Raw genomic sequence first — 12,240 nt, 5'->3', positions numbered from 1 at the left:
TGTTTTATTGGTAAGCCACTCAGTGCCAGTTTCTTCAGGACAATGAAAAACTCTATAATACATAGTTTGTTCTAGTTGATGCAAGCACTGTTGTGTTATGCTTCTAGTTGTTTTAATGACACTTTGACCACCTGTTAGTAGATCACAACAGATATGATCTGTGGTGTTTTATGTAAGCTTGTATGTCAGATTGTAATGCTCATCAGAGAAAACCAAAATATAGTCTTTTTATTATTTTTTAATTTATTCATCCATCCATCCATCTTCAACTGCTTATCCGAGGCCGGGTCGCAGGGGCAGCAGCCTAAGCAAATTTATTCAATTTTACTATAATGATGTATCAGTCACAGTCTTATAATACACCTTCTTTTCTAAGAAGGTTATACTTAGTGCATGTGTGAGTATATGTACAGTGAACTGGCTTTACACACCATGTGTCCTTTTAAACCAGATTTAATCAGTGTGTGTGTGTGTGTACAGTAGACTGGCTTTACACACCATGTGTCCCTTCAGAACAGACTATACTTTGTGTATATGTATGATGACATCACTGACCTTGTACACCAGACTGTCCTTATAGACCGAGCTACAGAAAAGTCTCTACAAACCACCAGAATGTCTGAAAAAATAGCCTTTTTTATATCTCAGTCGAGCAAAGAAAATGTTTACATTTTAAGTTGTGTATAGGTTTGCTGATTTTTTTTCATGATTTTTGATATGCATATTGTAGCTCTAGCACCTCTGGAACCCGGTGTCCCCATAGCCCTATGTCCAGTCTGATTTGCCAAAAATTTCAGAAATTGTCCCTCTAACCCAAGAAACGTGTGTGTGTGTGTGTGTGTGTGTGTGTGTGTGTGTGTGAGTGCGTCTATGTGGTATGGATTGACATTTGACCTGCGCTGTACCTGGGCTCCGGGGACATTTCGACTTTTTGCTGTGTATTCATGTGTCCCCCTAAAACATGACTTGTAAATGCATTTTTAAGTGTCTAAATAATAATTTTTTCTACTTCTTATGAGGTCATTATTTATCTTTTGACCTGTATTTGCTTAAACTGTAGTGTAAATTCATTTATTAAACTATAATTAAAAGATTTTCTGATTTTCTTAAAAGTCCACCTATACCCCTCACCTGATTTTTGTGTATTCCAGTGTATTGCACAGCGACGTTTCGAGTTAGAGTGGATGTGTGTAGGTACTGCAATTTAATACACATTTTCAATACACACGGCCGGAAGTCATTGTGATTGGTAGGCTATATATATAGGCGGTACCTACAGGAAACGGCGCCACAACTTTCGCGCGCGTGCCCTTTAACAAGTGTATGTCGACGGCAATACGAAGACGGATTAAAAACACAAAGGTAAGCCTTTTTTAATGTAAAATGCACCATGACTTTAATACTATATGAAATTATAGGTGCACAGGCCTATATTAAACTGGTTTAATTTATGCTTTATGGACTGTTAGTGAGTCTTTGAAGAAGTAAAACGGCCCCAGCGTTTGTCATTGAGTAAATAAAATAGGGCTGACGACTAACCGCGTCAACGCGATAAAGCGGGCTAACCCGTGTTAGGATTTACTCGGTGTTAAAGCATTATTGTGGCTTAAACGTGTTAATGCCGACATCGCGACTAACGCGATTAACAATTAAACCAGCGCAGTCTGAGTCAAAATCCCTGATGTCGCTGTTAGCTAATTTCGGGCAGTTTGTCCAATGTCTGTCATTCTGCTGACAGCCCTAAAATAAAAGCAAGGGTATAAGTGTATTTAGTCGTGTATTTATTTATATGCCTGAAGAAAAAACTTCTTACAGTTTTGATGCCTAAGCTTTCTCAGTACTTGTATCACTCTCTGCAGTCGCCATTACAGAAATGTCACATGTCGCCATTTTGAGTACTAGGCCTTTAACATTTTAAAAGAAGGCATAAATTAGCACTATGAATAAGTCAGCTGTGTTTATGCTGTAAACTACACTACTGCTAGTTCTGCTACTACTGATGATGATGACAATGATGACGATAATCGTAATACTTTATATGCTTTGGTAATACAGCCAATCGTACAGGAGAACATGCGAAGGAGACGCATTCCTCCACGGGAGGATGCAGTCTGTCATGTTTCTGCTGGAAGGGACAAACTGGGACTTGATATCCACTACATAAATGCCTTCAAAGGTAAGTTGGTCTTTAGTTTGGATTAGATTTGGAGTTTGTCACTTTGTCTTTTGTCACTCACTTGGTATGCCTCTGCAATTCAGGTCGGGGCATTTTCACGACTGTTCCATTCCAAAAAGGAGACTTTCTTTTGGAATACAGAGGTAAACTCATAACAAAAGAAGAATGTGAGCGGAGACACAGAGTTTATCATGACAGCCTGAAGGTGTTCATGTTTGAATTCAAGTTTGATGGAAAACTCTGGTGGTGCGTATTATATCAGTGTAGTTTGATTAAGATTAAATGACACATTGCTTTTGATTTATGAAAAAAAAAAGCTTCCTAACTAACTAGTTAAGCTAATACTTTTTTGCCTAACCCCACAGTGTGGATGCATCTCAAGAAGATGGGTCATTAGGCAGACTTGTCAACGACAACCACATCAGTCCAAGTGCTAAGATGAAAATATTAAATATCAATGGAAAGCCCCATCTATGCTTATTTGCAAGCAGAGACATAAGTCCAGGCGAAGAAATAGACTATAATTATGGTGACTCGGATTGGCTCTGGAGATGCAAGGTATTTCTACAATTGTACTTTTTGGAACTGATAAATTGCATACCCTAAGCCATTTTTACATTTGTACCTACTCAAATTGGCTTAACGTGACTTAGGGCATCTAGTTTTTCACTGAAATTGAGTATCACCTACTGTGCCTGGGGTAACTATAGCAATGCAGCCGAGCATCCAGTGATATAAATGCCACAGCAAGCATGGACGTCAAGGTGACAAAATGCCTGCTGCTCAGTCTATACTTTAGTGTTCAATTCAGGGATCACGCTGTTAATTTTGGTCGCTATTTCAAACATTTCAGAGTTTCAAAAATGATGGCTTGGATTTTCACGAAGGAGGCGCACTCATAACTTATCGAGTGACACCATTGACCAGCCACCTGGTGGCATTCAGTCTATGTCAAATTTTCTGATCACTTTGGATCACTTGGAACCTTGGTGCAGTAGTTACTGAAAAACTACATGGTACTATAACCTACTGGAAAAACAGGGGTAGGTACTAATGGAAAACAGGCAATTGTGATGGCTGCCACATCAAAGCCCTCTAAAAGCACTAAAAAAATATCAGCAGGTATGCAGAAATAAAAAATGGCTTTCGGTTTCTAAATTTTAACAGTGATTGATGTTTAATGTGATTCTACACAGCAAAATCTCCAGTGTTAAATTAACACTGGAGAGTGTCTATAAGGGTCCACACCTCTGAGTGTTAAATACAACACTGTTGAGTGTTAAATTAACACTTTTGACAGTGTTATATGTTTAAAAGTAACCTAGTCAGTTTTGAAGATTAACAATGGCTAACACTGAGCAGTGCTGATTTTCTAACACTGGAAAATAACTCAAAATGTTAGAAATATTCCAGTGTTAGAAAATCAGCACTGCTCAGTGTTAGTCTTTGTTAATCTTCAAAACTGACTAGGTTACTTTTAAACATATAACACTGTCAAAAGTGTTAATTCAACACTCAACAGTGTTGTGTGGACCCATATAGACACTCTCTAGTGTTAATTTAACACTGGAGATTTTGCTGTGTAGCCTCTTTAGTTAGATTCATTTTAAATTTTGTCCCTTGAAGATAAATGGGCCCTAGTGACAGTTCGTTGCTGCTACAGGTGATTGTTTTACTCCTTTAGCAATGGCTTAAAAAATAAAGAAATCACACTGACTATTTGTCTCTTAATCATAGGGCCTTAAATTCTCTATACATGACAGTGAATATTTTAAAGACAATAGCTTGAAACTTATCTTTCTCATACAGTTTATTTAATGTTTCAAAAGCCTCTTCAAAAATGCACTGTATATTCATTCTCTATCTGTTACACACGAAGACGGAGACCAGCCAGATTCAGAAGACTGTGAGCTGCCTAAAGCCGCAACCAAACAGCTTTCCAAACAATGATCTGGACCTGAAACATCCAGAGCCTGAAAGGGTAAATATAATCCAGTGTACCACTTAATGAACTAATAATTTAATCTATCATCATTCTTTATGGATGCTGTGTGTGTGTGTGTTTGGCAGTCACCTGGGTGTGATGTGATTTACATGGACCGTGGCTTGTAGGTCCTTTTCATTGTTTCAAAGTGCAAGTCTGGATAACATCTGTGTGTGTGTGTGTGTGTGTGTGTGTGTGTGTTAACCACCCAAATGTGACTTAGGAGGACCACACTGTTATTGGGGGACTCCGTCAAAGTTTGCTTCATGGTGACATCACTCTGGTTTTAGGAGGGGTCTTCTCGTATGTCTTGACAGTTTGACCTACAGCATGCAGAGCTGACTGCATGTGCTTTGTTTCTATGTTGAAATTTTTTGAAACTCAGGCTTGAACATTAAGATAGATAGTACTATACAACTTCTTAACTTGTTTTAGGCACTTTTTACTGCTGTAATGCATGGGCTCTCTCTGGCTGTGTACTCTGGCTTCTTCCCACAGTCCAAAGATGTAGCTTATGGGGTTAGGTTAACTGGTGATTCAAAACTGCCCTTTGGTGTGAATGCAAATGCTTGTCCTTCCATGTTAGACTGGCGATCTGTCCAGGTTGTACTGCCCTATGGTAGCTGGTATAGGCCCCAAAACTGCTACCCCACAATCCTGATAAGGATAAGTGGAAGAGGATGGATGATTGCAAAGGAATCAGTTGTTAATTATTGTAGCCAGTATTTTTTTCAGAAGAAAACATTTCTTGAGTGGAAAGCCCCCCCCCCCCCCCCCCCCCCCCACACACACACACACACACACACATGCAAATTAAAGACAGAAGCACAGGACTGCCCAGTACAGTTGCAAGAAGAGCACTTGGTCTAATCTTTGTGCCATCTTTTCTTTGTTGCAGGATCTTGATGAAGAAATGCCTCAGCAAGGCTCAGAAGCCATGCATTCTTCTTCAGTGCAAGATTTTGAAGAGGTAACATTGACCTAGGACAGATTTTAATGAATGTTTCTCATGCACGATGTGTACCTTACGCTATTTGCCGATAGTGAAATGGTCTATTCATCCTCTTGAGTGATGCATTTTTAGTAACTGTCAGATTACTGTTCTTTTGTCTTCATTCTCTATCTGTTACACACGAAGACTGAGACCAGCCAGATTCAGAAGACTGTGAGCTGCCTAAAGCCGCAACCAAACAGCTTTCCAAACAATGATCTGGACCTGAAACATCCAGAGCCTGAAAGGGTAAATATAATCCAGTGTACCACTTAATGAACTAATAATTTAATCTATCATCATTCTTTATGGATGCTGTGTGTGTGTTTGTGTTTGGCAGTCACCTGGGTGTGATGTGATTTACATGGACCGTGGCTTGTAGGTCCTTTTCATTGTTTCAAAGTGCAAGTCTGGATAACATCTGAGTGTGTGTGTGTGTGTGTGTTAACCACCCAAATGTGACTTAGGAGGACCACACTGTTATTGGGAGACTCTGTCAAAGTTTGCTTCATGGTGACATCACTCTGGTTTTAGGAGGGGTCTTCTCGTATTTCTTGACAGTTTGACCTACAGCATGCAGAACTGACTGCATGTGCTTTGTTTCTATGTGGTTTTGAAACTCAGGCTTGAACATTAAGATAGATAGTACTATACAACTTAACTTGTTTTAGGCACTTTTTACTGCTGTAATGCATGGGCTCTCTCGCTGTGTACTCTGGCTTCTTCCCACAGTCCAAAGATGTAGCTTATGGGGTTAGGTTAACTGGTGATTCAAAACTGCCCTTTGGTGTGAATGCAAATGCTTGTCCTTCCATGTTAGACTGGTGATCTGTCCAGGTTGTACTGCCCTATGGTAGCTGGTATAGGCCCCAAAACTGCTACCCCACAATCCTGATAAGGATAAGTGGAAGAGGATGGATGATTGCAAAGGAATCAGTTGTTAACTATTGTAGCCAGTATTTTTTTCAGAAGAAAACATTTCTTGAGTGGAAAGCCCCCCTCCACCCCACACACACACACACACATGCAAATTAAAGACAGAAGCACAGGCCTGCCCAGTACAGTTGCAAGAAGAGCACTTGGTCTAATCTTTGTGCCATCTTTTCTTTGTTGCAGGATCTTGATGAAGAAATGCCTCAGCAAGGCTCAGAAGCCATGCATTCTTCTTCAGTGCAAGATTTTGAAGAGGTAACATTGACCTAGGACAGATTTTAATGAATGTTTCTCATGCACGATGTGTACCTTACGCTATTTGCCGATAGTGAAATGGTCTATTCATCCTCTTGAGTGATGCATTTTTAGTAACTGTCAGATTACTGTTCTTTTGTCTTCATTCTCTATCTGTTACACACGAAGACTGAGACCAGCCAGATTCAGAAGACTGTGAGCTGCCTAAAGCCGCAACCAAACAGCTTTCCAAACAATGATCTGGACCTGAAACATCCAGAGCCTGAAAGGGTAAATATAATCCAGTGTACCACTTAATGAACTAATAATTTAATCTATCATCATTCTTTATGGATGCTGTGTGTGTGTGTGTTTGGCAGTCACCTGGGTGTGATGTGATTTACATGGACCGTGGCTTGTAGGTCCTTTTCATTGTTTCAAAGTGCAAGTCTGGATAACATCTGAGTGTGTGTGTGTGTGTGTGTGTGTGTGTGTGTGTGTGTTAACCACCCAAATGTGACTTAGGAGGACTACACTGTTATTGGGGGACTCCGTCAAAGTTTGCTTCATGGTGACATCACTCTGGTTTTAGGAGGGGTCTTCTCGTATGTCTTGACAGTTTGACCTACAGCATGCAGAGCTGACTGCATGTGCTTTGTTTCTATGTTGAAATTTTTTGAAACTCAGGCTTGAACATTAAGATAGATAGTACTATACAACTTCTTAACTTGTTTTAGGCACTTTTTACTGCTGTAATGCATGGGCTCTCTCTGGCTGTGTACTCTGGCTTCTTCCCACAGTCCAAAGATGTAGCTTATGGGGTTAGGTTAACTGGTGATTCAAAACTGCCCTTTGGTGTGAATGCAAATGCTTGTCCTTCCATGTTAGACTGGCGATCTGTCCAGGTTGTACTGCCCTATGGTAGCTGGTATAGGCCCCAAAACTGCTACCCCACAATCCTGATAAGGATAAGTGGAAGAGGATGGATGATTGCAAAGGAATCAGTTGTTAATTATTGTAGCCAGTATTTTTTTCAGAAGAAAACATTTCTTGAGTGGAAAGCCCCCCCCCCACACACACACACACACACATGCAAATTAAAGACAGAAGCACAGGACTGCCCAGTACAGTTGCAAGAAGAGCACTTGGTCTAATCTTTGTGCCATCTTTTCTTTGTTGCAGGATCTTGATGAAGAAATGCCTCAGCAAGGCTCAGAAGCCATGCATTCTTCTTCAGTGCAAGATTTTGAAGAGGTAACATTGACCTAGGACAGATTTTAATGAATGTTTCTCATGCACGATGTGTACCTTACGCTATTTGCCGATAGTGAAATGGTCTATTCATCCTCTTGAGTGATGCATTTTTAGTAACTGTCAGATTACTGTTCTTTTGTCTTCATTCTCTATCTGTTACACACGAAGACTGAGACCAGCCAGATTCAGAAGACTGTGAGCTGCCTAAAGCTGCAACCAAACAGCTTTCCAAACAATGATCTGGACCTGAAACATCCAGAGCCTGAAAGGGTAAATATAATCCAGTGTACCACTTAATGAACTAATTAATCTATCATCATTCTTTATGGATGCTGTGTGTGTGTGTGTGTTTGGCAGTCACCTGGGTGTGATGTGATTTACATGGACCGTGGCTTGTAGGTCCTTTTCATTGTTTCAAAGTGCAAGTCTGGATAACATCTGAGTGTGTGTGTGTGTGTGTGTGTGTGTGTGTGTTAACCACCCAAATGTGACTTAGGAGGACCACACTGTTATTGGGGGACTCCGTCAAAGTTTGCTTCATGGTGACATCACTCTGGTTTTAGGAGGGGTCTTCTCGTATGTCTTGACAGTTTGACCTACAGCATGCAGAGCTGACTGCATGTGCTTTGTTTCTATGTTGAAATTTTTTGAAACTCAGGCTTGAACATTAAGATAGATAGTACTATACAACTTCTTAACTTGTTTTAGGCACTTTTTACTGCTGTAATGCATGGGCTCTCTCTGGCTGTGTACTCTGGCTTCTTCCCACAGTCCAAAGATGTAGCTTATGGGGTTAGGTTAACTGGTGATTCAAAACTGCCCTTTGGTGTGAATGCAAATGCTTGTCCTTCCATGTTAGACTGGCGATCTGTCCAGGTTGTACTGCCCTATGGTAGCTGGTATAGGCCCCAAACTGCTACCCCCACAATCCTGATAAGGATAAGTGGAAGAGGATGGATGATTGCAAAGGAATCAGTTGTTAATTATTGTAGCCAGTATTTTTTTCAGAAGAAAACATTTCTTGAGTGGAAAGCCCCCCCCCCCCCCCCCCCCCACACACACACACCACACACACACACACACACACATGCAAATTAAAGACAGAAGCACAGGACTGCCCAGTACAGTTGCAAGAAGAGCACTTGGTCTAATCTTTGTGCCATCTTTTCTTTGTTGCAGGATCTTGATGAAGAAATGCCTCAGCAAGATTTTTGAAGAGGTAACATTGACCTAGGACAGATTTTAATGAATGTTTCTCATGCACGATGTGTACCTTACGCTATTTGCCGATAGTGAAATGGTCTATTCATCCTCTTGAGTGATGCATTTTTAGTAACTGTCAGATTACTGTTCTTTTGTCTTCATTCTCTATCTGTTACACACGAAGACTGAGACCAGCCAGATTCAGAAGACTGTGAGCTGCCTAAAGCCGCAACCAAACAGCTTTCCAAACAATGATCTGGACCTGAAACATCCAGAGCCTGAAAGGGTAAATATAATCCAGTGTACCACTTAATGAACTAATAATTTAATCTATCATCATTCTTTATGGATGCTGTGTGTGTGTGTGTTTGGCAGTCACCTGGGTGTGATGTGATTTACATGGACTGTGGCTTGTAGGTCCTTTTCATTGTTTCAAAGTGCAAGTCTGGATAACATCTGAGTGTGTGTGTTAACCACCCAAATGTGACTTAGGAGGACCACACTGTTATTGGGAGACTCTGTCAAAGTTTGCTTCATGGTGACATCACTCTGGTTTTAGGAGGGGTCTTCTCGTATTTCTTGACAGTTTGACCTACAGCATGCAGAACTGACTACATGTGCTTTGTTTCTATGTGGTTTGAAACTCAGGCTTGAACATTAAGATAGATAGTACTATACAACTTAACTTGTTTTAGGCACTTTTTACTGCTGGTAGTGCATGGGCTCTCTCGCTGTGTACTCTGGCTTCTTCCCACAGTCCAAAGATGTAGCTTATGGGGTTAGGTTAACTGGTGATTCAAAACTGCCCTTTGGTGTGAATGCAAATGCTTGTCCTTCCATGTTAGACTGGTGATCTGTCCAGGTTGTACTGCCCTATGGTAGCTGGTATAGGCCCCAAAACTGCTACCCCACAATCCTGATAAGGATAAGTGGAAGAGGATGGATGATTGCAAAGGAATCAGTTGTTAACTATTGTAGCCAGTATTTTTTTCAGAAGAAAACATTTCTTGAGTGGAAAGCCCCCCCCCCCCCCCCCCCCCCCCACACACACACACACACACACACACACACATGCAAATTAAAGACAGAAGCACAGGCCTGCCCAGTACAGTTGCAAGAAGAGCACTTGGTCTAATCTTTGTGCCATCTTTTCTTTGTTGCAGGATCTTGATGAAGAAATGCCTCAGCAAGGCTCAGAAGCCATGCATTCTTCTTCAGTGCAAGATTTTGAAGAGGTAACATTGACCTAGGACAGATTTTAATGAATGTTTCTCATGCACGATGTGTACCTTACGCTATTTGCCAATAGTGAAATGGTCTATTCATCCTCTTGAGTGATGCATTTTTAGTAACTGTCAGATTACTGTTCTTTTGTCTTCATTCTCTATCTGTTACACACGAAGACTGAGACCAGCCAGATTCAGAAGACTGTGAGCTGCCTAAAGCCGCAACCAAACAGCTTTCCAAACAATGATCTGGACCTGAAACATCCAGAGCCTGAAAGGGTAAATATAATCCAGTGTACCACTTAATGAACTAATAATTTAATCTATCATCATTCTTTATGGATGCTGTGTGTGTGTGTGTTTGGCAGTCACCTGGGTGTGATGTGATTTACATGGACGAAGTTTATTAGTTGATATCTGCAACTGAATTGAAAACACACCTTTCCAACTGTCCAAAACAAATAAATGTTGCAATATTTTGCTAACAGTGTCACAATCATCGTCTGGTGTGCACAACAATATCATCTTTGGACAAGTGCATTCAGTGTGTGGGACCGGTTTCCTCCCTCAAGTGGCTTGGCTTTAAGTGCAAAGGTGAGACATTTAGTGAATAGGTACAGTGTATAGTAAAAAGCATTAATAGAGTTCAACAAGTTAAGACGTGCTGAAATGAACACTGCTCCCTTTTTAATTAATGGGTGGTCACGTCTAATTAAAGAAATGCAGTATTACCTCATTGGTGCAGGACCTTGTAAAAATGGTATACTTGGGATTGTCCTCAATTCCCCATTCCATAACATAAACTGCTCAAATAATAAAGGGAACACTTAAACAATGCGATGTTACTCCAAGTCAGTCACACTTCTGTGAAATCAAACTGTTCACTTAGGAAGTAACACTGACAACCAGTTTCACATGCTGTTTTGCAAATAGAGTAGACAACAAGTGGAAATTATAGTCAATTCACCATAATAAAGGACTGGTTCTGCAGGTGGTGACCACAGACCACTTCTCAGCACCTATGCTTTCTGGCTGATGTTATGGTCACTTTTGAATGCTGGCGGTGATTTCATTTTAGTGGTAAGCATGAGACAGTCTACAACCCACACAAGGGCTCAGGTAGTGCAGCTCATCTAGCGTAGCACATCAATGTGAGCTGTGGCAAGAAGGTTTGCTGTGTCTGTTAGTGTAGTGTCCAGAGCATGGAGGTGCTACCTGGATGTGGAGTAGGCCATAGGAGGGCAACAACCCAGCAGCAGGACCGCTACCTCCACCTTTGTGCAAGGAGGAACAAGAGGAGCCCTGCAAAATGACCTCAAACAGGCCACAAATGTGCATCTGTCTGCTCAAATGGTCAGAAACTGACTTCATGAGGGTGACTTGAGGGTCCAGCATCCACAGGTGGGGATTGAGCTTGCAGTCCAACACCATGCAGGATGTTTGGCATTTGCCAGAAAACACAAAGTTTGGCAACTTCAGCACGGGCACCCTATGCTCCTCACAGCTGAAAGGAGGTTCAAACTGAGCACGTGACAGTCTGGAGATGCCGTGGGGAATGTTCTGCTGCCTGCAACATCCTCCAGCATGATCATATTGGCAGTGGTCAGTAATGGTGAGGGGTGGCATTTCTGTGCCTGCCAGAGAGCCTGACTGTCATTGGGTAACAAGATGAGGTCCTCGGACCCTTTGTGAGACCACATGCTGGTGCATTTGGCCCTGGGGTCCACCTAATGCGAGACGACACTGGCCTCATGTGGCTGGAGTATGTCAGCAGTTCCTCCATGACAAAGGCATTGATGCTATGGACTGGCCCGCCTGTTCCCCAGACCTGAATCCAATTGAGCACATCTGGGACATCATGTCTCACTCCATCCACCACAAACTGTCCAGGGGTTGGCAGATGCTTTAGTCCAGGTCTTGGAGGAGATCCTTCAGGAGACCATCCGCCACCTCATCCCGAGCATGCCCAGGCATTGTAGGGAAGTCGTACAGGCATCTGGAGGCCACACACATTCACTACACACTTTCATGCCACTCAACTACCTAAAAGAACAAAGTATTTAATAAGAATAATTCCTTCATTCACATCTGGGATGTCCTTTTTGGGGGGGGGAGGGGGATTAGCAGTGTATGTGTAGTCATTAAAATATCCTTAATGTGAACAGTTTTGTTTTTTTTTTGTTTTTTTCAGCATTTGAACATTACTCGCATGATGCTTGACAAAAACTACTTCACTAAA

At 41.5% G+C, this 12,240-nt stretch overlaps 3 long non-coding RNA genes across 3 annotated transcripts; all 3 read left to right on the top strand.

Moving 5' to 3' along the window:
• Positions 1-5,369: 5,369 nt before the first annotated feature.
• Positions 5,370-6,537, top strand: LOC113018069 (uncharacterized). Its single transcript, XR_003271691.1, has 3 exons — positions 5,370-5,400; positions 6,268-6,339; positions 6,508-6,537. It is a non-coding gene; the product is annotated as an uncharacterized LOC113018069 (long non-coding RNA).
• Positions 6,538-6,578: 41 nt separating this feature from the next.
• On the top strand, positions 6,579-7,770 carry LOC113018068 (uncharacterized). The gene is made up of 3 exons (XR_003271690.1): positions 6,579-6,609; positions 7,501-7,572; positions 7,741-7,770. It is a non-coding gene; the product is annotated as an uncharacterized LOC113018068 (long non-coding RNA).
• A 41-nt stretch (positions 7,771-7,811) lies between these two features.
• On the top strand, positions 7,812-10,208 carry LOC113018067 (uncharacterized). The gene is made up of 3 exons (XR_003271689.1): positions 7,812-7,842; positions 9,939-10,010; positions 10,179-10,208. It is a non-coding gene; the product is annotated as an uncharacterized LOC113018067 (long non-coding RNA).
• The last annotated feature ends 2,032 nt before the right edge of the window (positions 10,209-12,240 follow it).

Source organism: Astatotilapia calliptera, unplaced genomic scaffold (genome assembly GCF_900246225.1).
Source record: "Astatotilapia calliptera unplaced genomic scaffold, fAstCal1.2 U_scaffold_39, whole genome shotgun sequence".
In the NCBI taxonomy this organism is placed as follows: Eukaryota; Metazoa; Chordata; class Actinopteri; order Cichliformes; family Cichlidae; genus Astatotilapia; species Astatotilapia calliptera.
This window is presented reverse-complemented; position numbering and strand designations above follow the sequence as displayed.